This window comes from Falco rusticolus, chromosome 2 (assembly GCF_015220075.1).
Source record: "Falco rusticolus isolate bFalRus1 chromosome 2, bFalRus1.pri, whole genome shotgun sequence".
NCBI lineage: Eukaryota > Metazoa > Chordata > Aves > Falconiformes > Falconidae > Falco > Falco rusticolus.
The window spans coordinates 104,814,004-104,839,608 of NC_051188.1; positions in this window are offsets into that span (position 1 = coordinate 104,814,004).

Below are 25,605 nucleotides of genomic sequence, written 5' to 3' on the forward strand. Positions count from 1 at the left end.
TGAGTAATGTTTTGGGTCCTTAGATACTGTATTACTGTTAAATTTAGTCTCTTGGAAATGCTGCAGTCTGGTAAAATTGACACAAATATACTATTAACAAAGAATTTATTGATTCACTTACCAGAATATACATTAATAAAAATAAGTCCTCATTGCAGCTTGAGAAATATTTTGTGAAAGAGGGGGCACATTGTTAGAAGGACTTTAAAGCTAATTGGTAGGATTGTAATGATTTCAAAAGGCTGTTTCACAAAATCATTAAGGCTAGAAATTAATCTTTGAGCTATATTAGCTCAGAGACTTGCACTTTCTTCACACTTTGCAAGCACAACCAAGCTGCCATTAAGTTCAAGGTGCCCTCCATGATGCTTCATCAAAAAAGTGAATTCATTTAAGAGCTTTGTTTCAGCAGTATGTTGCTATGGACAGAATAGTACCCTATCATGACGGGCAGAATAAGTGGCTTCATGATGGGTGTACCTTCACAGGAGTCAGATTTGTAAGTCACAGCAGGGTTTAAGGTCACCCAGCTAACTTTGTTATTGTAGCAGCATGCTCATCTATGACTTAAAGCATGATTAAAATGTATATGACTTAAATATGTATTTGGAGTTATTGCACTGTACCTAGGACAAACACCAATTCTTTAAATTCCTCTTCTGTGTTAACAGTTCTTTCTTATCTGCCTCCTCAGATACATTTTAAGAGCTGGTTCCAGGATCACTGCTTTACCTGTCTCTAGCCACGACTACTTTATTCCTTTCTGTATACATTTCCTTGAAGATGCACAGGAGTTGATATAACAACTCTTCGCTTGGCAACTGCTAGAGAGATCGGCAGCTATAGAGGCTGATTCTGTAGATAGTGGCCTTGTGCTATCTCCATTCTGGCAGCAAATTATCTAGACTTCCCCTGCTGGCTTTTCTTCTCTGCTAAACTAGAAATGTCTTTGAAATAAAGATAAGTAGCTGTTAAATAAAATAAAGACAGAACCAGAAGGAAGTAGAGAAGTGTAACACAGAATACTGAGCTAGGAAAATAACACATAAACAGCTGTAGAAGAGGGAAGCTGAGTTATTTGTGTAAATGGACACAATTGTTAAGACTGTATATTTTAATTTGATATAGATGTGTCCAAAAATCCTTTTTTCATCCTTAACCACTAGCTTCCCCTCCGCCCCCACCCCCTCCCCTGTTGCTGTAGGAACACAATCCTGCATATTCCTTCCATGCTGGAATTTTCTCCCCTATATGAAAGGAGCCATCTGATGACCTGGAAGAGGCTTAGAAATTGAGGGAGTTATTTGAGCCACCCTCTCTTTGTGTCAATAGTTTATCATACTGATGCAAAAATGTATTTATTGTCCTTGTGCCTTCTGTCCTCTGTGACAGTTGTATAATACTTGATCAAGAGTTTTCTAGGACTTTAGAAGTCTGTATGTTGCCATATACAACCCTGTGTTGTATATGTATATACAATACGTATATTGGCAGCTAATACCAGTTACCACTGCTTTTATTCTTCCATGCTGTTTTTGCTAGTAAATGTTGCCCTTTTTCTAATGTTTTTTGTTTGGTTTTTTTTTTTTTTTCCCCCTTAATTCTTCACGTCTAAAATGTCTTCCTGGATATCTGTCCAAAATTCAGCTGGTTTCATAGTAACACTTTGTCCTGATTTCAGCTGGGATGGAATTAATTATCTCCTTAGAAGCTAGTGTGGTGCTGTGTTTTGACTTTGATGTGAGACTCAGGCCTTGTTAGTGAAAAGGTTGGAGGGGCACAAGGAATTGGGAGGGGACACAAACAGGTCAGCTGACCCGAACAAGCCAAAGGGATATTCCATGCCATGGGACATTGTGCCTGGTATATCTGCCTGGGGGGCTGGCTGGGGCATGCGGGTCATTGCTTGGGGACTGGCTGGGCATCAGTTGGCAGGTGGTGAGCAGTTGCATTGTGCATCGCATGTTTCTTTCTTCCTTTCCCTCTGGATTTTAGTCTTTCCCTTCTCCTTTTCATTATAACTGTTATTGTCATTATTGTTATTATTGTTCTTTCATTTTTATTCTGTTTCAATTATTAAATTGTTCTTATCTCAACCCTCAGGTTTTACATTCCTTCCCATTCTCCTCTGCATCTCTTGCGGGGGAGTAAGTGAGTGGCTCTGTGGTACTTAATTGCTGGCCGGGGTTAAACCACGACATACTTCGCACTGTGGAAGTGAATTTAGCAAGAAGTTCTAGATAGCAGTGAGGATGATTTGGTATTTTATTATCAGAGGATATGTGAGCTGAGAACAGGACTTATCTAACTTGCTCTGCTTGCCATCCCTTAGAGGACTCTTACAGAGCTGTCTGTTCCAGAGGGGGTTTGATAAATGGGAAAAATCAAGCCCACATAAGCTGAATTAACAAAAATGTGCAACATAAATCTCCCAACCCACCAGATTTTGCCCCCAGTTTATTTTCATTAAAACAGCAGCAAACAAATATTCTGAATGACTGACGTGGCTCTTGATACTTGTAATTTATCATGTGCACTGAGTTGAAGCTACTGTTAATATCTCACAATTTTGCATTTATATTTTCCTTATAGTATCTCTTTCAAATAGTATTTTAAAAATACAATCAAGCAGTACTGACTGAATGTAATTCAAATTACAGATGTAATTCTGCATGTTCACTGAATATGGTGATAATCAAGCTAGCTCAGGCATGCACCAGTGCTGAAGCAGTTGTACGACAGACAGTGATGTGAAAAGGGCAGACTGACGTACAAGTCTGGAACAATCTTCTCACTGAAGAATATTCTTTGTTATATGGTCAGTTAGCAGAAGGTTTGTCCCTGAAAGTAAAAAAAAAAAAAAAAAAAAAACCAACCAAAAAAAAACCCAAACAAAAAACCCCACCAAAAACCTTTTGCTTTCTAAATCTTTACAGTCCAATTTAAAGCTTTTGTACATTTTCCTAGTCTGCTGCAAGATGGATTGGCTGCTTTGTTGTTTGGATATAGGTCACCCAGGCAGTGGGGTTCTCTTTATAAGCCTATGGTGGAATGATGGAATTGCATGGGCTTTACTCTATTCTGCAAGGTTCAAAAGCAGGCTACATGAACTCAGTATCTGTCAGTAAGTTTGTGGGATCAGTAGCCTAGAATTCAAATATATCCTTGCATAATACTTTCACCTTGACTTTTTGGTTGGGTTTCTTTCTTTGTTTGGGGGTTTTGGGCTCTTTAGAATAAAATAGAGGAGAATTTCAGCAAGGACACCTCTTTTTTCCTTTTTTAAAAATGTGCGCAGGTATCTCAACTCATTCTTGGTCAATGTGTCTGCTGGCTATACGTTTTTCTTTAACACAAGTGGGTACAAACATGTTTTCTCCAGTTGCTTTTAAGATACCAATCCTTACAGCAGAAAGTCATGCATGTAAATCATCCTGATAAGATAAAATCAATATGTAGGACTGGCATGCATATGTGGAAATAAATTTGTCGAAGTCATTGAAAATGGATGCAAGCGCAGAAACTACAGCACTTACTAAAAACATCAGCAGTGTTCAAACTGACTAAAATCCCATAAATTCTGTCTGGCATGCACTCCTTAAAGAAACTAATGTTATATAACAGCTTTTATATTTATAAAAATAATATAGAGTTAGAAATAGAATTACAAAATAGTTATATATAATTGTTACATATGTATGTGTTAAATTGTTTGCTTCTCAGTAGAAATTACCTTTTTTTAGGGCAATGCCTGTCAAATTAAAATCTCATCTGTGATTTTGTCATGAACTTTTTGACACAAAGCAAATAATTTATTTGCTTGCTTGCTTACTTTTCATAGCTCTGCAATTGCAGTTCTGATCATTTATCTGGATACTGTCCTTTCTTTTATTTTTTTTTAAATAAAGAATGCTCATTAAAAACAGAAAAATAAAAATAAATCAAGTCTTAAGAAACTAGCTTCTGTCATAATTTAATTTTCTTGGAGTTATATTAAAACCTCTCTTCTGAAACTTCTTATGGTGTAAATACACCACCTGGATATTCATTTCACCAAATTCTAGATCTAGAAAATGTGGAGCTATGAAAGAGATGTTTTTTCTATGTTTCAATGTATAGCCAAGTTTTTTCTGTTTTTGTTTTTGTTTTTGTTTTTGTTTTTTAATGATTTATGTATGTCTTTAAACTCTGATCTCCATGTTGAATTATTCTAGGAGAAAAAAAATTCTTCTGTTCCTTTGCTTTAGGTGCTTAACTTCTAGATACTAAATTCTGGTTGTTTCTGTAAGTTTATAGTTGCTGTAAACCTATAGTTGCTCTACACAGTGTATAAATAGAAGTGCTGGTGGTGCTGGTTTAAGAGACACTCACACTATTGAGATGAATGTTAAATTTTGCTATCTTTTCATCTGATTCCATAGATCTTTATTTAAACTTCTACATGAGTAAGGAATGTTGGAGTAGACCCAATATATAATACACACAGAATTACAGTGTGCTATTAATCATAATTTTGTTTCTCACTAGCTTTAATTACACTCATTATACTGTAGTGGCATATTCATAATTACATAACCCAAGATGGTTAGTGAAAATCTTCAAAAATTTGAAGGAATGCCTTTGGTTTTGGATGTCCATTTTGATTTACCACATGCTTCAGTGTTTAGAAACCACTTAAGAATCTTCAAACTTAATTTTGTCTCTTTGGATGTAAGCATTATAATGGAGTCTTAAATTACACATTTGCATGCGTATTTAATGGAGCTTCTGCCTCATTCTTGCGGTTGTCCAGAAACCCTGTCAATCAGTGAAAAAAACCCCTTAGTCAACTTGAAGCAGCATGACCTTATGTGATGTTTCCTAGCATTTGAGAATATGCTTGGCAAACACAAATACCTTTGCCATATATATCTTAATCTAAAAATAAGACCCTTTTCCACATTCTTTAATATTTTATGATTGGTGTAAAGAATATTGAGTAGATTACTAATTTTAACATCAATGTACATCAACTCCAAATGTGAATTTTAAGAAGTAAAGTTTGCTTACATATGCTATACTATAATAAAGGTAGTATTTTGGTTTGGTTTGGTTTGGTTTTGACTAATCTGCTTCTGAATCAAATCTTCATTACATTTTCTTTTCTGTATGGCTAAAATTCATACTGTGATTAACTTCTGTGTGTTGCATCATGCAATGCTGCAAATTAGAGGCAATTCTGCTTATTTTGGGAGGGAAATATAGGAATTTGTTTGAGTAAGAATGATAAGGGGGGAAGATTCCTATTTCAGAGCATGAAGATTTGTGTTTAATTGGGTTTGACAGCCTTACAAATAGCAACTATATAGAATTTCTTGAGGGCAGGACAGTCCTAACCTTCTTTATGGCAATGGGGTGCTGCACTGCGACCCAGGCCACACCCAAACATAGCTATGTTGCATGGGTATTTCCAGATATCCATCCACTCTTGTTTTGATGACTACCATTTCAGGCTGTGCATGACATACTTACATGAGAAAGCTTGCTCAAATGGACAAAAATACTTCAAATTATGTTTCTGGAATACATAAGTAGGAGAGCACCTGGCAATTAGACTTCTGCTGACTAAGGCTGTGATTTCAGTGACTAATAATTATAGCTAAATTCTTACTTTTGGAAGTATATTCATAAAAAATAAATCCATTGAAATAATTTAGGTCAATTGAGAACAGAGTTCTTGATATTAACAACTTCTTCTAATTGCTGCTGTGTACTATTATTGAACAATGGATTATCAATAAAGTGTTTTTCAGTCCTCTTTTTATAGCAAAGTATTAGTACCTGTAAGATTGTTAGTCTTGTTTAAATTTACCAGACTCTATGGAGTGGTGAGGAGAACTCCATGGAAAAAGTAGAGCACTTACGTTTCATACCAATATACCTTTAAATACATAGGGGTTCTTTCTTGAAATATAGGTTCTTATAATCCTATTCTCCTGGGTTATCTCCAGCTAGCTATGGGATTATGCGTAGATAGTTTCAGGAAATCTAATATTAATCTCAATTTTTCTTCTGGGTTTTAAGTTTAGGTCAAAAATACTGACAGAGTGAACTACTGTAATTTCTATTGAATTAACTTCAACTAGATACTTTGTCTAAAATGGTTTGGAAGGGTACCTTGATGGCTGATAGATTTCACTGTATAAAAAGCAGTGAAGAGAGAATCCGAGATCTCTATAATTGAAATCTTTCCTAATCAAAACTGTGTTTTACACTAAAACCCCTAATATAACCTGGAACAATTTAAAGAACACAAAGTCACTAATAACCAAGACAATAACATGAAGTATGGGGTTTAAGATTTCTTTCTTTTTTTTTTTTTTATAGAAGATACTTAGTGCTTTTAATTACTTTCGGCATTGGATAGACCCAGCATATGGAGGGTTTGAGTGGTAAACTTGTGAAAACCATCACTAGACAGTATTATGGCCACGTGCTTTTCTATCTGATTTTTTAAAATGCTTTTGTTTATCAAAATTTGTTTATATGACCTAGTTTTTGACAATACAGTATAGAATTCCCACTAAATGACTTAGACTACTTTTCTGGGAGAGTATGTTCTGTTGCTTGCTTAAAGCATCTTGGCATCCTACTTCATGTGATGGAACTCCTAAACTGGACTTTGCAGGGTTGTCCCTTGGGGTTTTACCCATATCCCCTCAAAACCAAGGGAATGACACATGGAATTTTCTGAACATTCAGAGACTTTTCAATTAAGTCTGAAACATGAATAAATGGAATTGCTGTGACAGGAACAGATGTCCTTGGCTTTCCTGCCTTGAACAGTCTCCACAGCAGCAACCAATTTGGCCCTAGTGCAGTCAGTTTTGTTTGAGACTTATGTGGTAATCTTTTTACAAAAGAAATATTCAACACAGTGTCTGAGCAGAGGTAACTCATATTCACTGAGCTGCTGAACAGAGAAGCAATTCAGAAGTTTATGATGGAAAGAGAAAACTGTTTCTGAAGTCATGTGATTTAAGTGTTGTGAGCACTTCTACGTCTTAACCAGTCTTACTCTCAGTGTAAGTACTGTTTTCACTAAGTTTACTTGAATATTTTAGAAATATTGTTAGATGAGCATGAAAAAGCAAAGTATATTTCACTTGTAGCTAATTGTTTGAAACTCTACAGTTGGACAGTACAGATCTCTTTAATGTTGTTACCTAATAACTGTATTGAATGCCTGGACAACTGTATGTGGGAAGGTGTTTTCTTATTTGCTTATTAGCTAGATGATTTTACTGTCTTGTCAGAAGTTGTAATTTGTAAAGATTTTTTAGCGTTTTTCACAGATGTAATCACTAGTCTTTGAACATTTAACAAAATCGATTGAAACTTAATTGTTCAATTCTTATTCTTTCTCTACAATGCTTTCATATATCCTACACAAATTTATTTTAATTTTGGAGAAATTGTAGGGCTTAGCAATGTTCTCTGTTAAGGATAAGGACGGCTATTGAAGGCAGCATTACATTTTTAATAGGAAAGTGAACTTTACAGGATGTTTATTGTAGGTTATTGTAAGTCATGTGAATAAACACCAGCTTCTTACAATTTCTATTTCTTACAAAGTCATAGAACAGAAACTATTTAAATCTAAAGCACTTCATATATTTTAAAGACATTTAAAAAATATGCAATGTCAATAACTTCTTAATAGTATGGTCATGTTTTGACCTTCATTTTATTCATCCCAGTACTGTAAAACAAAGCTAAATATAGTTAAATTATTTTACTGGGATGGCCTAAATCTGCTTAAGATAACTATAATCCACTCCCAAACTGGCAATTCTTAATATGCTTTCAATGAGCAATTGAGTATCATGTGAAAAATCTTCAGGGCAAAAAATATAAAGATGTAGTTATCTGTCTCTACCTCCTGAAGCATTAGATACATTTTGTGAAAGAATCATGTGACAAATTAAGGAGGGGCCATAGCAGGTTATCAGTTTTGTGTTGTAGCTAACCCCAGTGGAGTAGAATTGTTTTGTAGAGTAGGTAGCTGATTCTGATTGCATTTATTTTTTGTGACAAGTATATGCCAGAACTCTAACCTGTGTTGCACTCATGTAGTTAAATTTCTAGGCCTGCATGTGGACCTTAAACTCTGCTGTGGTACCACATGCTGTGCAAAGAAATTATCTTTATTTTTTCTGTAATAAAACTTACAAAAGTCAGACATTTCTGCTGCAGCTTTTCAATCCAAACATCATTGCAATGATCCAAGTACAGCTAGTTGTTGCCTTTTTTTTAAAAAAAAAACAACAACCAAACACCATCACCAACAATAAACAAACACACACACACGTTATCCAGGTAGCTGTTGAAAGCACCATGAGTAAGTTACTCCGTGCTGGATATGTAACAAGCTGAAGATATGGATGTCACGCTTCTCTTACCGCAGACAATGAATTCAGAGCTGTGTGCAACTGTGGTTGATCTAAGCTATGGCTGTTGAAAAATGGAAAGGCTTCTGGTAGGCACGGTAACAGAAAGCACTTTGCTTGCTGAGCAGGCCAGCTGCTCACAAACAAGTGCTCCATGGGGAAAATAATTCAATTCATATAATCATCACTGGTTTAGGAGTGGAAATAAAAGAAGAGAATGAAGAAGTGATGAAAGTTAAAATTTGGAGGGACTGACAGGAGTCTGGGTGGCTTTGGTAACACCCACAAAGCATTGATGGCACTTGTACTTTAGTCTTTTGCTTTATTCGTAGTACTATTAATTTTTAAAGGACCATTAATATATTTCATTTATAGCAATGAAATGTGCTGTCATATTCACTCTGAATATGTTTCAAGGTTTTTGTAGCTTTAAGCTTGATCTGCACATTCACCATGTATGGGTATAAATTTTGAAGTCATTAAGTTGTTGTCTAAGGTACCTGAAAATGGCTCAAGAGTTTGTGAAGTGCTGTTGCTCATAAAAATTGTTGTCTACCTAGAAGAAAAAAATCAGGGAAGATGTAGAAAGAGAAGGATAAAGAAAGAAACTTGACATAAAAGAGCAAAACAGTCCACGCAAAAGCTATTGAAGAGTCAGATGGTGGAATAAAATAGATAAAATTCTGAAGAGTTCCCTCCATGCAATTTGGAAGGCTGGGACACACAGAGACAATCTTTCGGATTTTCTATGGTTTTAATCTGCTGCATAGAATTCACAAGTTTCTTAAATCTTTTAAGGTTGCTTCTATTACTTTGATTTATTTATTTATTTATTTATTTATTTTTTAAAATTTATGCCTACAAAATAAATACAGGCCGTATTTCTCAGCAAGAAATCTCTGTAGTTCATTCAGCTGAGCTTTTCATTTGATGATCTACTTTAGTTGTGACTATTAATATCTTTCTTTCATGGACATTTTCAATAGGGCAAGCATCATCAGTGACATTAAGGAAACCACGGTGACTGAATTTGAATGAATGGTGTAATACTGCAGAAACAGGTAGTATAACTGAATAGCTTGAGATCTTCTTGATGATATATTACTTATATATTGTTCCTAACTGGTATCAAGAAAGCTAGCAGTGTTACGATACTACAGCCATCAGCTCATGCTACAAGTCTTGAACACATTCTGTCAGCAAACTTTGACCAGGAGTCAGAAGGTATGGGGTAAAGCTGAAATTTGACTGCTAGGATGTGTTAAGAAAGCTTAAAGCAACAGAGATTTCTGCTTCCTTGTATGTTGTGAAGTTTTCAGGAACTGAGAACCATTGTCCTGTACTGAAACAAGATAGACATTGCTTCAGGCACACCATCATGACTTTTGTTGAGTGTCAACATATCTCAATTAATTTTGAATTTGGTTTTCTCAGCATAAACAGCTTCTAGTCTAGGCAAGAATAAAGGCAGGATAATCCACTGCTCCTGAAAGGATGATGACACCTGAAATAAAATGTGGAGACTGCAAAATTTGTGGTCCTAGAACAGCTTCATTTTTTTCTTTAAGAGTGAGCTGACATCAGGTAAAATTCATATGATAATGAATAAATACTTAGTTGCTAATTTAATTTACCTTCACCCTTTTCAGCTGAAAACATCTTTCACTCTTCTGCTATTTTCTCCACTCTAAATGCTTATGATGAAGTGGAGAGTCATTTTTATTATTTCTTATGAGTATCTGTGCAAGAAGTGAGAAAAAAGACTATCAGAGATAAATTGAACTGGTGATTGGTGGAAACAGCAACCAAAATCAAGCAGCTCAAACAATTAGGAATTGACCTTCAAAGGAATTAACAGAAGAAAAAAATTGAGAGATTGCTAGGAGATGGTACTTCTGGGTCTGCGCTGAATGTTTAGCCCTTGTTTTACTGAGGCTAAGGTGAGGCACTAAAGAAGTAAAGGTCCCACTCTACTTGATCGCCAATGCTGCAGGTAGAGATGGCAGATGGCTGCAACTATACTCCCAGAGTTGGCTAGGAATTGTCTAAAGATCACAAACAGTAGAAAATAACACTGTAGTCAGAACTGTTGGCCCACTATGCAATGTCAATACCTTGTTATATTTATATACTTCAGGATATGTTTCCCCCTGTAGAAGTAGACATAAAATGAATTTTCCTTTCTCTGATTGGTTTTGTAGCACATTACATAATGGGATGTGGGGAAAAAGACACACTTTAAACATATATGTATGTGTGTGTGTGTGTACATATGAAACTCCAGGTATCCAGGAGCTTTATTTTATCAAATAACTTTCTTGATCTTAGTCATTTAATTAGGAAGAGTAGAGGTCAAAATTAAAATCAACATAACTGCTTTCCCTCTACTTTAGTACTCTTCAGTATTCCTTAAGAGTTTGATGTAAAAAAAAAGCTTAAACCTCAACAAATTAAAAAAAGAATAAATCAAAATAACTCCAAAACAAATATTGTCCAGAATATTTCCCCACAGAAATTATAATAACCCCCCTTATTCTGACTGCAGCTGTGGATGTAGCAAGAAGTTTTCTAAAAGGAAGAAAATGCTTGGAACTTCAATGAAATGCCTACTGAGTAAGCATTTTAATGACATTTTACGTTTGGTTTACTTACTGAACGTTTAACATAGGGGTGAGGAACATGATTAATTAGAATAAAATACTCCTTCTTTCCAAATCATGATAAAATGTGTTCATTTTGGGGAAAAAAACCACAAACAACCAAAAAAACAAAAAACAAAAAGAAAAGAAGTTGTAAGCTAAAATTTTTACTTTGCAACAAAAGAAAAGGAACAGTCTACATTTTGGACAAATGCTGCATCTGTACTTTGCTTAGTTTGGCATGAAAGTGGCCATCCAGAGGGGGAGAGCTCTGCATCCTATTTCTTTCTAAGGGTATTTCAATACCTAACTTGCAATCTTCAGTTTCACTGTATACTCTTATAATTAAGTTGACATCATACTTTGATTTTTTTTTTTTTTTTTGCTTCGGTTGTCTTGAAGCTTTTACATTTTGTATAAATAAATTTGCTTTTATTTAGCTTCTCATCTCAGTCAATAGAATCACTATGTATATAATTATGACCTCTAAGCTGTGCCTCACACCTCTTTAAAAAACAGTAATCCTCCAAAGGTGCTGGGGGAAGCCACCCACTTGCTGGGTGGTTGCACAGTAATGCTGACTCGTTATCTGCATTCAGCTGTCATTCAGGAGGTTATGTTTTGAAGAATCTGAACTCTTATAGCCTCATGAATCAGATAGAGAAGTGGTTGAAGTGGATAGACTCATTCACACAGGCTTCTGCGTTCAGCTGGGTTGGAACATCATACCTAAGTTTGCTTTTTGGGATAAATAGATTATCTGGTTCGCAGCCAAGAACTCTGACCTTCTGTAGTACATAAAACCATCATTTTTTTCTGATGACATCTAGGTATTAACCCTGAAATGCTGTATTTGGTATTTGAATTATTTCTCGTGCCTTAGAAACAAGATCTCACAGTTAAAGAGATTTATGCTCTATTTGGTAGTCTGCTCTTACTGTTACATTAAATAATGAAAGCTAGGAATCTAATTCTTTCCTAACTACTGAAAAGGTGACCTATTTACAGGGCTGTAGAATGCATATGTCTCCCACTAAAGTCAGTAGGGAACTGTTAGTGTTCAACACCTGAACTTGTGTCCATCTGCTTTATTCCTGGAAGATATCTTTAGACACGTACGGTCTCACAAACATAGCCTGAGGTAACTTGGTTGTTAGTATTGCTGTAGCTGTAAAATAAAACAGTAAAAGTTAAGTATCTTGTTTTCAGTTACCTTTATTGATATTGATTAAAGCATGGCGGGTTGGGGGGGGGGGTTTGAGTTTTTTTGTTTTGGTTTTGGTTTTTTTTTCAGAAGCTCAGTGAATTCTAACAGTTCCTTTGCTGATTGCTCTGAAGACAAGTATTTCCCTGCATTCAGCCATCTAGTTAGGAGACAACATGCAAGAGACTGCTTTTCAGGATAAACTGGATAGTTCAGTTTGTAGCTGAATGAGTACACATAAACACTGTATAATAATTACAAACAGTTTCTGTTATTTTTTTCTTCTCTTAGACCAATTTCTTTGAGTAGCAGCTAGCCATTCAGATAGTCTTTAAGTCAAAAATTCTTTTTGACAAACATTTTTTTACATATTTAGGGTGTAAAGAGGAGAGATATTTAGAAGTATTGTCATTCTGATTTTTTTTTTCAGTTCTCTCTCAAAACAATAATCGTTTCATAGAAGCTGAAACAAGTCTGACCATCAAAGTATTTCACAGTAACTTTTTGCTAGGGATAAGAATTTGCTATGGACTGCTAATGACGAGACCTTAAAGAGCTAAGTTAGAAACATAGTTTCCACTTTTTACCTAGTAACAAAGTGGTGTTTAAATAATGCAGTTTATCACCTTCTTCCCTATTTCTGCTTGACCTTATGCTAACTGCTAAGCTGAGTAGCGGTTAATGAAACAGGTATTCAGGGATATTTATGATGACTAACATGACAAGAACAGAGGAATGAGTCTCCAAAGGTCGAACTAAACTAACAAGTACAGTAAACGTAAAATATTATATTCATATGTGGTACATGATCAGAATGGTATAAAATTTACACTGTGCATTATACAATTTGATTCTTCTTAGTAAATGTAAACAGTCAAATCAATATTGTACAGCTTGTTGCACGTAATATGGAACAGATATTAGCCAAGATAAATTTCAGAAATTATAATTTGAGCATTTCTAAAGAGAAAGAAGGGCAGCAGGCTGGAATCCATGCATAGCAATTTGTGCAGGTTTCTTAAGGCTTTTAGAGTTCCTGTTTTCTCTGAAACTGTCTGCCAAAACCTAGCCGCTAGGGTGCAGATATGCAGCACAAACCACAGTCTCACCACTTCAAAAGGCATTTTTTTCTTTAAATGCTACTAACATTTGGACAGTCTTTCAGATTTTGAAAGTATTCCTTAGTTCTCAGAAACCAAAACCTTCAGGCTTTCATTCTGTAAATTAATATTTGAACTGGTTTCTATTTTATTTTGTATTTGTTAACAAATGTAGTTTCTAGATACATCTTAATGTAATGATGCTGAAAATCTTTTCAAGCATCTGGACTTAAAACAAAGGAAGGTCAGGTGCATTGCATGTGGCCTTGTAGTTAAATCTGTGTTACAATTGTAGTGTTACAAAGCCCCACTTGAAGCAGGACTGTTTTGTATAACAGCATGAGGAAGAGGATGCTGTTGCAGCTTTACTGGTAAAAGCAGGGCTGAGGATTTCTAAAATAGTTATTGGAAGTAAGAGCTGATAACTAGCAAACCTCCCACCTACAGGCAAAATTTTGCCCTGAATCACCATTTCATACTTACAACTTTTACTTTATGCTCATTAACACTAAAACAAAAGCATTTTCTTTACTGTATTATTTTTAAGATGGTGACATTTTTATTTCTTGATAAAGAACCATTATCCATGCTGCAGCAAATAAAAGTAGACAGCCATTTTGTGCACTGAGAAACTCACAGATAGCAAACACATTTTTGTCATTTGTGATTTTATTTGAGGTAATAAACACTGTCATTGATGCCCTGCACTACTTTTTTTCTTGCAAGAAGGAGGGCAACCTTTCTAGTATAAATGATGCAATTGGCTTGCACTGTGGATGTGAAATAACATGTCTGGCCTTGAGATAAGAAAACATGTTCAATGAATACTAATCCTTTCCATCAGACTAAAGTTCTCTTTTGCAGTACATTATCCAAACTGGTCAATTTTTTCATCCTGCAACACATCAGTTGCTATTCTAATGCATTGTTATTCCTTCTTTTTTCATTTTTACAAGACCACATTTGCTGCAGTGCTCTTTTCAGCTCCAGCTCATGCACACTGAACCCAGAAAGGTGCATGCCTGCCGTTCCATAGACAGCCTGCCTTGTTTGGGTACCATCCAGTCCTGGATTTTCTCCTCATGTGCTTTCTGTGAGGCTTTCTGCCACCTTGTTTTGTTGTCTTTTTAATGACACACTATTTGAAGCAAGAAAAACAAGAATTTTATAACTTTCCAAGACCCAGTAAGATTGTACTTCAGCTAGCTAAAGAAATACCCTAAAAAGGGGAGGCATCCCTTTACATACATTTTGCCCTAATTTTTTTTAGTCTCACTGACCTGGGGACATAGCTTGTCTTAGTTTTCCTTCAGCATGTTTGCTATTTGCTGTGTATTCCTTGACTGGTCTGCTTAGGAAACATATCTGTTCATTTCCCTTCTTGTGTCCTTGTAAACAGTCATACAAAGTTTTTTTCAGACAGACCCAGCAGTAGTGTCTGTTGATGTCTGTTCGGTTTTTGTCTTTGGTCTTTTTGGTTTTGTTTTTGGGTGTTTTTTTTGGTGTTTTTTTTGTATTTTTTTTCTCCTTCTCCTTTTTTCAGGAATTCTGTTCATTTCAAATCCTGTCAAAAAGTTCAAGGAATCGCTTTTCACCTAGGTTTGTTCTTGGTGATTATTTTCTGTTCTGAGGTGTTCATACTTGAGTAATATCCAGTAAGTTGACTAGCATGGCTTTGGCAGTGTATAATTCACCCTAGTTTTGCTGAGTTCACTGTTCTATCATATCCATACATTAACAAAGTACTTGCTTGTGCATATTTGGACTGACAAAAACAACTACCCAGCTGAAAATTTCTTTTCAAATAGCCAGGCATACAGCATAAGCATGTGTCAGCTGGTGCCAAGAGAAAGATCTTTTGGTATCCAGATAAGAGAAATGCCTGTTAATGCCTATGCAGTTGCTCAATAATGGAACTAATGGAGTGATTAAGGGTTTGGGGTGGGGTGGGGTGGTGGTGGTGGTGCTGCTGCATTGTGCAATCTTTTAGTATTTGCCTTGATTGTATGTCTATGTTCCCCTGTATTTGGAAAGAAAATTGGAGTTTAATTCTTCCCCATCGGTTTTCCCAGCTGAATCAGTGACATCTCAATGATTTTGCAATTATACCAGTGGGAGGACATAGCCAAAAGTGAGTTAGTTGCCCCTAAAAGTAAGGTATTATAAGTTGTCTGGTGGCAGTGAAACAATGAAAATTATAATCTAGACCTACAATAACAAAGTCTGGGAGAAGTCTTGCAAAGGGTGTACAAAACAATGTTGCAAAGTCTAAACTGACCCTTAACTATTCCAACGTTGAAGAATACCTTGTAAAGAAAGTCACATTATTGTCTGCCTCCTGCAAGGTATCTTTCACTGTAGTAATTGGGTACTGAATGGAAAATCAGGTTATTTCAGTACAAGGGTGCCCACATTCCTAATATGTAAATATATTTTTTCTGCCTCCTTTTTTACTCTGATAAAAAGTGATGAGCTGTTGCTTTAAATGTCATAAATATGTTTGGAATTAACAGCCATTGAAATAAAATACTTTGTTTCATGATTATTTTTTGGATCTCCACAAATTAGTGTAAAACCACTCATTATTTGTAGCTTACATTTTCAATATTTTCTTTACAGTGATGAAGATTAAAATAATATTTTTTAGTTATCCAAAGATAACAAACGGGTAGCAGATTTTCTTTGTTATTCAGGTCTTTGAGATTTTCCAGTGGGGAGGTGTACTTTCCTCTGGATGTAGTTCTCAGTGAACTGAATATCAGCCAAGGATGTATCTATAAAACACACGAAGAAACAAAACCAACCAAACAAAAAAGTTGAAGAAAGACATCAGTTGAAAGATCTATGACTATCTAAATGCTTTTTCCCCTCTAAACATGTCTGTGGTGCTTTATTTTAGAACAGTTTAGGTATAGGTTACCCTGACTAATAAACCTGCTTAGTGCAAAATATGTTTCTAATGGGAAAGTTACTGTGGAAGAGGTCATATATGCCTGACATTCAGCCCTTCCAATCTTTCTGTAACACCCTTGTGTGGCTACAGACTTCATCCATACAAATCCTGGGAATGCCTGTATAAGAACCCAGTGTAAAAGAGTTACTCCTCTCTTTTAGCCTTTCAACATCTTGAATGGATCTATAGGGAAGATAAAAACATGCTTAGCAACTGTATTAGCATATGTAGAAATAACCTACATTTCTACATTTCAAATTTTCTACATTTTTCAAAAATTGTAAAATAAAGATGGCTATTTTGTTGTATTTCAATGTTCAACTTCCAATTCCCATAATGGATCTTTGAACACCTAAAAAAAGAAGCCACCTCATTGCCCATAAATGAAACAAAACTAGTTACAATTCAGTTCTGTAATAGAAGAATGTTTTTATTTTATTTTCTCTCTCTGCACTTCATGTTTTTTCAGAGTTATAAATTGGAATAATCCCAGTAAATGATCTGGCACTGCTCTTTGATGTCAGTTTGCTCGCTTGCTTTGTTATAGATTCCTTTTAATCTCTCCATCTCTCTCTCTATATATATATACACCTCCCTACCCACTTTTTTTTTTAAATAAATTATGTTGATCTTTGTTGTGAAATGCTTTATGCAGGTGATATCTTGAGATATGTGACTTTCTGTTTGCTTGGGTTATTTAGATTTGCATATTGTTCTTTCTTGATCCTAAGTTCATTTCAAATCCTTACTCTCCATGGTTAATTTAATGTTGTTTCTTTCATGTTTTCCCCTCTGATCATGTTGTAGTTATGTTATTGATTTATTTATTTATTTTCTACATTGGAATTTTTTTCCTCTCTGTTTAGGATCTATCTTTATGCAGCCAGTTAAAAGCAGCCATAGCACACCTGATAGGGAAAGGACCAATGTTTCTTTTACATGAATACTGAAAACAACAAAATCTGTGCAAGGACTTGGAGCAGAGTTTAGCTGAGTGACCTTAGAGTGTAGAACCATTACAGCTTAAAGCATTTGTTGGTGTGTTTACAATGTCATGCCATGTTTCTTGGGAAGACATTTTAGTGTTTTTCAGCTTTGCTTAAGCAACATATGATTACATTTTGTGCTTTCACTAGAATTATTTATGCTGTAGTCCAGCAGTCTCTTTCATGTATGAATACCATTAACAGAGATTTACATCTTTCTCTTTTTAATGCTACTTTAGTTGCTTGTGACTCTGATAAGAGAATTACCTTGAGGAATTGATTGGAGTTTGATCTTATCTTTTAAAAATCTCTACATTAAACTGATTTCCTGATCTAGTTTATCCTTATTTAGTTGTCCAATTGACGGTTTTATTTGCACCAAAAAAGCAACAATATAATAGTACAAAACTAAGGAAAAAAGAAGCAGAAGAAGGGTAAGTGCCCTTTTAAACATGTCAATTACACATTTAAAGCTTTTCTATATTATAGATATATTGTCAGAGAGATATTCCTGCTTCATGGTGCTCTGCCAGAGTTACTTGGATTCATGCACTGGCTATAACTACCATCGGGGATTTTAGCAGGTTGTCTTAATATAACTGGATAACATGAGGTCTCACTGTTGTGTTTCATATATTGAACATTTGTTCCTGGATAGTCCTGTTCTGGAGTCTTTCTTTATAATTTTGTATATGCTCCCAAACTGCAGGCTGTAAGTGCAAACTGACCTTCCACTCCACCCTCCCAACTCCCACTGCTTGACCCTAGGAGCATTTGAGTTAAGTAGCTATTGTGGGTGTGAGGCTCTTGGATAGCTAGCTTGTTCATGTCTGCAGCAGAAACAAGGGAGGGAACTGCAGGTCATTCTGTCAGTCATTAGTTTACCCACAGAAACACATTTACCATAAACAGTCAGATGACATTTTCACCATTCGAGAAATAATTAAAAAAAAAAAAATCCATTCCCAATGGATTCAGAAAGGGTGATTTAAGATATAGTCACCAAATAACTGTTGGAAGGTTTTGGGTTTTATTACAAATTAAAGTTTTATTACTTTTAAAGGCTGATGCAATGGGAAAGCTAAATACCTCACTGGAAAGCTAAATACTCACTGTGAATCTGAACATTTAACTGAATTCTGTTTTTAAACTGATGTCAAGTGCCCACACTTGAGTTTTCTCAGAAGGGATTTCTCTCTATTAGAAGATTTACATATAAGTTCCAGCATCAGTCTTCAAATCTATCTAGATTGGCTTCCTAGATTTTTAATGCAATTCCTCATGCTATAGGATATAATCTGTTTCTATAAACTATAATGTGTTGTTATGCTTTTAGGAGCTTAAAATGCAATTAATAATGGTTTAGGTAGGGGAGCGGTGGAGCTAATTTATGCTCAGAATCCAAGAAATATCTAAAAAGTCTGTGTTCCAGAGCCAATACATTGGATTCTGCCATGCAGCCATCAACTTAACAGATGAAATGGCTTGGAGAAGTTTTTTTGGTGTCTAATATGAAGTTCTTTGTATTGCATACACAAACTCTAACAAAGGCTTCAAGAGAAAATTTAAATGAGTTGCTTTGTGGTCCCTATATCTTAATGCAGTTTCCTACACCGCATACTGAATAATCATAATCAGACATTCTGATACTACAAAGTCAAACAGTACACTGGTGTATATACATTGTCCTTATTTTTGGATTTTTCAAAGCTAAATATTTAATACTATAAGACAACATTGCAAGTGCTAATTATGGATTCCAGTAAGAAAAGCAATCAGAGCCCATAAAGTATTGATTAAAATATTATTTATTGGAGATAAAATGAGAAAGGAAAAGAGGATAGCATAGATAAACTTACGTCCTTTCAGATGCTGGGAAGCCTGAGTTGTGCAGCATCAGATGGACCTTCAGTCAGAACACAGCACACTTCACTGTGCAGATCCTGTCTCTGGAAAGATTCACCAGCATTGTAGTCTTGAGAGCTTTTATAGGATGTTCTTAGAAGTAAGCAATTCTATTAATCATTTCTACTGTCAAACAAATGGTTGGTATCTGAAAACATGCTGCTTTACTTCAAGATAAGGTGAGAGATGCAGGTAGCTCGCTCACCAGGTGCTAAGTGAGAGCCACATGCAGGCTTCTTTGTTAAAACCAGTGCACTAAAGTTCATAGAACAGCCCAGTGGTATGTACAGTACAAGTTGCACCTACTCAGCTGTAAGATAGACTTTTAAATACTCTGTGTGCAAGAGTCTGCCAGTAAGTAACACTACTAATAAGTTCTGTTGGTAGAGAATATGTTGTCCAAAGAAGGTGAAAATATATCAGTACAACTCCCAGAGTGCCTTTTCTGTTCTAGTAAGTATTAGTTAGTGTTAAATGGTAATGAAATAGCAGATGTATGATGCTAGGTGAGACCACCTGGAAGCCTTTTAATCTTTTTCCTGTCTTAGCATCCATTGTAGGTTGCTCAGGAAAAATTCTTCAGTTTCTTCCTGCTAATTGCCCATTAGCAAATAATGGACAAATACTGGGAAAGATTCTGGGTTACAAGCTGAAAAGAAAAAATTGGGAAATTTGTGATGAATTGATAAAATACTCTGTAACTCTTGTCCCTTTGAGTCAAATAAAACTCAGTCTGTAGGTCTAGTGACTGATGTGACCTAGCTAATCATCAACATGAACATTATAATTTTTATTAATATCACTCCATAGTTTTCATAAATCTGTTGGCTTTCAAGACAAAGAGGTTTAAAATCAAAAGTTATTAGTTATATACCTTAATAGTTTATTTATTACATATATTGTTGGAAGCACTCAAGATCCACACATATGCTTAGAAAGCTTCACATTTATATTACCATAGGACTATTTGAAGTTAATTCTAAAGACATTTCAGGTGTTTTTCTTTGGATCACGCTTGAGATGAGCCCAGTATAATTATCTGTATTATTTCACAATATTACATTATATATCAGATCGAAGAAATAATTTAAAAAATATTTTATTTTTAGTTTATATTAATTTCTGTATGAATGTTAAGTGTAAAAGTTTTGGTACACATTATACATGTTCACTAAAACAGGGGAGTTAACTTAATCTACTCCAATTATCTTAAATATGAACACACTTACTCTACTAATAATTTCAACCTAAATTTTGTGTTTACTTTGTAGGCTAAAAGGAGAGGTACATATAGAAATCATACTTACTGTGGTTTGTAAATAACTATAGACTTTAGGCTACAAAAATATGTCAGCTGTAGAATGGCTTTGGTTGAAAGCAGCTTTTGGAGGGTGTCTGGTTCAAGTCGCTGCTCAAGGCAGGGGCAGTTTAGGTGAGGTTATTCGGAACTCTTCCATCTGGATATTTGCAGTGCCTTATACTGCTGCTTCTTTGTCTTGCAAACTTTTGCTACTTGCATGGTTCCTACATGCAGGTACACATGTCTGGTGATCCCATTGCCTACATATTCATGTAAAATGCTCATACATTTTGTCTGGCTACACCATCACAATGTTGCAGAATACCCTACGTGCTGTTGTGTAGTACATTTATATTTGCATTCAAGGCAAGCTAATATTAGCTACATTCCAATAAATACATTTGAAATGTATAGGAGTTGCAAACTTGTGCTTCGGTTATAGGGCCTTGTTCAATCAAAAATCTAATATCTCCAATGATAGATTTTCCATAACCTCTTTGTAAAACCTCTGCCAGTGTTTGACCTCCCTCATGGTAAAGAAGTTTTTCCTAATACCTGTTCATTGCCTTTTGTGCCTTTACTCCAAAGGGGTGCTAAACTCCAAGATGAGTCTAATCTTCTTGCACTCACATTTAGATAAAACCTGGAAAGAAAAAGAAAAAAATGTGGTCCATGTTTATAAAGAAGGGAGTCTACCATTGGAATAACACTGTAATATCTGCTGTGTTGTATGCTCATCATGTTTAGAAACAATCACACAAAAAAAGTTGAACAGTTTCTGAATAGCTTACAGTTATTCAGGGCAGAACAGAAATCCAGCAGTAAGGAGATGCAGCAGGATACTGAGTGGATGGGGCACAGGATATAGATGAAATTTAGTGTCAGTAAACACAAAGTAATGCTTGTGGACAAAACTACCCTATGAATTTGCTTTGATAGACTCCAGATTGGCTATTACCACTCAGGAAAACAATCTCAGATGGAATTCATAAATTCTATGAAAACATGAGCTCAACATTCAACTACCAGTAAAGGGCAAAAAAATCAAATAAATAGAGAAGATAGGAGGGAAACACAAAAGATGAACAGCAAAAAGCCACTCTGGAATTCAATGCTGTGTCTGTATCTCTGATACTGATGATAGTGCAGTTTATCCTCCCCATTGGAAAAAAAAACCCAAAAACAAACAAGTGGCAGGAAAAGTAACAAAGTTAGAAGACAAGTGTAGAGAATGATTTCACTACTAATGGGATTAAGTAGGCCATTATATAATAAAGACAATAATACAAAACAATGGACACTGCTAGATACCAGCACAGAAGACAGAACGGTGAAAATACTGTTAAACTGAGAGCACAGTAACAGTCCCTAGCTGTGTACATGGTGTGGATTTCCTTTTTTGATTTTGGTTTTCCTTCACTTTCTGTGTATTTTGTCTAGTACCTTTTTCCCCTTTTCCCATTTTGTTGATGAAAGCAGTGTTTATGAGGAAGAACCAAAAAAGGAAGAAGTAGAGGATGTGAGATATGAAAGGTGTTCAGATGAATAGAAAGGAGGCTCATTTCTCAGCAGGGAAGAAGAAGAAGAGATACTACTTTGGCTGGTCTGCATAAAGTGTTAAGCATGTGCTGTGCATGTACATGCATGGTAACATGGTCATATTGTAACAGGGAAGCTTTTAAGCAAATTGTCTTGGTTTTGGCTGGGATGGAGTTAACTTTCTTCTTAGTAGCTAGTGCAGTGCTGTGTTTTGGCTCTGATGTGAGAACAGCGTTGATAGCACACTGATGGTTTTAGTTGTTGCTGGGTAATGTTTATAGTAAGTCAAGGATTTTTCAGTTTCTTAGGCCCTGCCAGTGAGAGGGCTGGGGGGCATGGGGAACTGGGAGGGGACACAGCAAGGACAGGTGACCTGAACCAGCCAAAGAGGTATTCCATGCCATGGGACATCATGCTTGGTATATAAACTTGGGGGGTTAGCTGGAGCCACGGGATCATTGCTTGGGGACTGGTTGGGCACTGGTCAGTGGGTGGTGAGCAGCTGTACTGTGCACACCACTTGTTTTCCTTTCTCCCTATTCCTTTGGATTTTATCCTTTTCCCCACCTTTCCATTATAACTTCTTCTTCTTCTTCTTCTTCTTCTTCTTCTTCTTCTTCTTCTTCTTCTTCTTCTTCTTCTTGTTATTGTTGTTGTTGTTGTTACCTTTTTGTTCTGTTTAAATTACTGAATTGTTCTTATCTCAACCCCCCAGTTTTATATTCCTTTCCAATTCTCATCCCAACCCCTCTGGGTGGTGGGGAGTGAGCAAGCAGCTGTGTGGTGCTTGGTTGCTGGCTGGGGTTAAACCATGACACAGATGCAAATGGGGTACAAATGAGGAGGCAGTCAGCCTACAGTAGGTAGATGTATAGATAGTAGCAAAAGTAGAAAAAGACTGTGGTAAATCCTGGGGAAAACAGATGGACCAAGAAGGGGAAAACTCAGGAAGAATTCTGGAGTCAGAAGAAAAACGGGGGAAAGTAGTTAGACACAATGTTAAAATATCTATCCATTAAATAGCTGGAAAGGAAAGAATGTTGCCTCAGCTTGGTAAATTGAAGAGATGTGAGGATGCAGACTAGCGAGAAAGAGTGTTAAAGATGCCAAAGTAGTAAGGGAGTTATTGATTCTTCCTTTTCCTCACCCTACTTCTCATTCTTTTGCATATTTGATGATAACAATGTTCACACAGGTAGTCAAAGGCTCAGCAGTTCACGTGGTATTGATAGCAGAGGCAAGCTTTTTTCAGGAGTTAGACTGCATAGTCCTTCCTGGGCAGCAGGAAATAATCTCACAAAGGACTTGGTCAGCTCTTCCTGGGAAAACAAGACATGTAGGTAGATAGATCTTCTGTTTAAACTCATCCAAAATTTTGTGTTGGTTAGCAAAGAGTTTGAAATGCAGCATGGAGTGCCTTCAGGATACTAACTAAACATTAACAAAGGTAATTTTAGTGTTTGAAGTAGTCTGGCAAAATCAATCTGATATAAATAAAAGACAAAGGCTGTTCTAGACATGACTTTGGCTTTTCTGTTCATCTTACCTGGGGATCATCCTTGAAGTGAACTACAACTATGAATCATGAAAGTGGAAAGTAAATCACCAATGTAATTTGAAGCTGGTTGCAAATAACCTAATAAATGTCATAATTTTTTTTTCCAATCTGCACACAGTATTCAGGGGTGAGTATTTTCCTGTGACATGACAAGATGGCAAGTTTTCCAGGTGTACTATCTTGAATTATTTGGTTATATAGAGAAAGACAGATATCAGGAGTTGGTATTATTATTTCAGAGCATAATTGCAGCCTACGACTTTGAGTATGCTTTATTTATTTATTAAGGTATGACCTTCTAAAATGTACGATCCAGACAGCAAAGAATAGTGCAATCAGGTAAGAGGATGGTTCTGTACAAAAGAAACTATTCTTCTGAGCTTAAACCCCCTTCCTCAAAAAAACTATTGAACACTCAAACCCCTCCCACCCCCTCCTCAAGAAAAGCAGTCAGCATTTTACTCCATATAATGCAAACAACTTTAAAAAATCTTTCCTTTCTTGTTCCTTTTTTTCTCAATACTGTCAATCAGAAAATGAAATGTAACAGATTCATTTAAAAAACCTGTGGATCTTAACCCTGATTTCACTTAACACTTATGCCAAGGTTAAACTAGTGTGATTTTGGTAGAGAGATTCTTGGTATGCTGTCTCTGAAAAATAGTACAAAAGCTGTAAAGTCTTAAAGTAATTTCCAGCTATTTAAAATAAAACTTCCCATTCATAAAGGAAGGAAAAGTTGAGGGTAGATTTTTAAAACAGGATTTCTGTCAGAGCAAATCTGAGTTACTCCTTAAAATCACTCATGCTATTGGACTACTATTCAAACAATAACATTTTGACAATTGATGATTGCTGTGATGGTCTTTCCACAGAGTAACCATTTTATTACATTCTAATAGCTGTAATGATTGAGACTCTTAAAAATTAAAAACAAAAACCCTAACAAAAGGATTTTTTTAATAATTTGAGCTCTTTGAAATATAAGACTAATGATAATTCAAAAGTATGAGTTTTCTGTCCTTTTATCAACTGTTCTGTAAGTCTAGGATACTTCATATAACCCTTAAAACTAACAATGTGCATTAATTGTTCATAGATTATTTGATATTGATATTCAGAAAATGTTAGAAATCTAAAACATAAATGTCAGAGAAGGAGGTGTTTGGAAATATAGTATTGTGATTGTTCTTTTTTTAACCTGCAAAAACATACTTTGTGAATAATTTTCTTGGCTATTATTTGCCATAGTTATACGTCAAATTTTGGCTTTATAAAACAGGTTATTTAAGAGTAGATTGTTATTTCTTATAATAAAGGCAGTAAATAAATACAATTATTTCATATTTCTGTGTGTAACGTGAAGTTTAGCTGACTAAAAAACTGACGGATAGCCTTTTCTAGCTGTGGATCTATCTCCAGCATGTTAAGAGTGCGTAATATCTTCTTTTGACCTGGTTTTGTATGTGTTTTCACATTCAGGCTGTCCATACACAGTGCACATGAAATAAAAGGTATTTACTCCAAGAATATATGAAGGAGGCAGATTCTCTGTGTTTTTGTGAATATATACATATAAAATGTATAAAGAAGCATACCTGTATATAAATTTTATCTGGGAAAATTAAGCAAGCAGATAAGACTGCAATGTGATACGATTTATGAAGCACAAATAGCAGTAAGAATTTGTGTTGCTTTAACTTTGGTCTGTTTTGTGATTTAATCTAGAGTTGGCTTTCATATGTATTCTTCCTCTCAATGAATATTTTTGGTGTTGTGTTTCAGTATTTTCATCTGTAGGGCTGGGGGTGGAGATATAAATAAATAGTGATGTCAGGTGAGAAAGGACAAAATGCTTTTCAGGACTTGAGTCTTGAACCGGGCCTAAAGCAGCAAGGGACTAGGACTTAGAATGACAGGAAGCTGAACAGATTGCTTTCTCTTGTCAGTAAGTATCAGTGAAACCTACTGGCCAAATACATATTTTGTTCC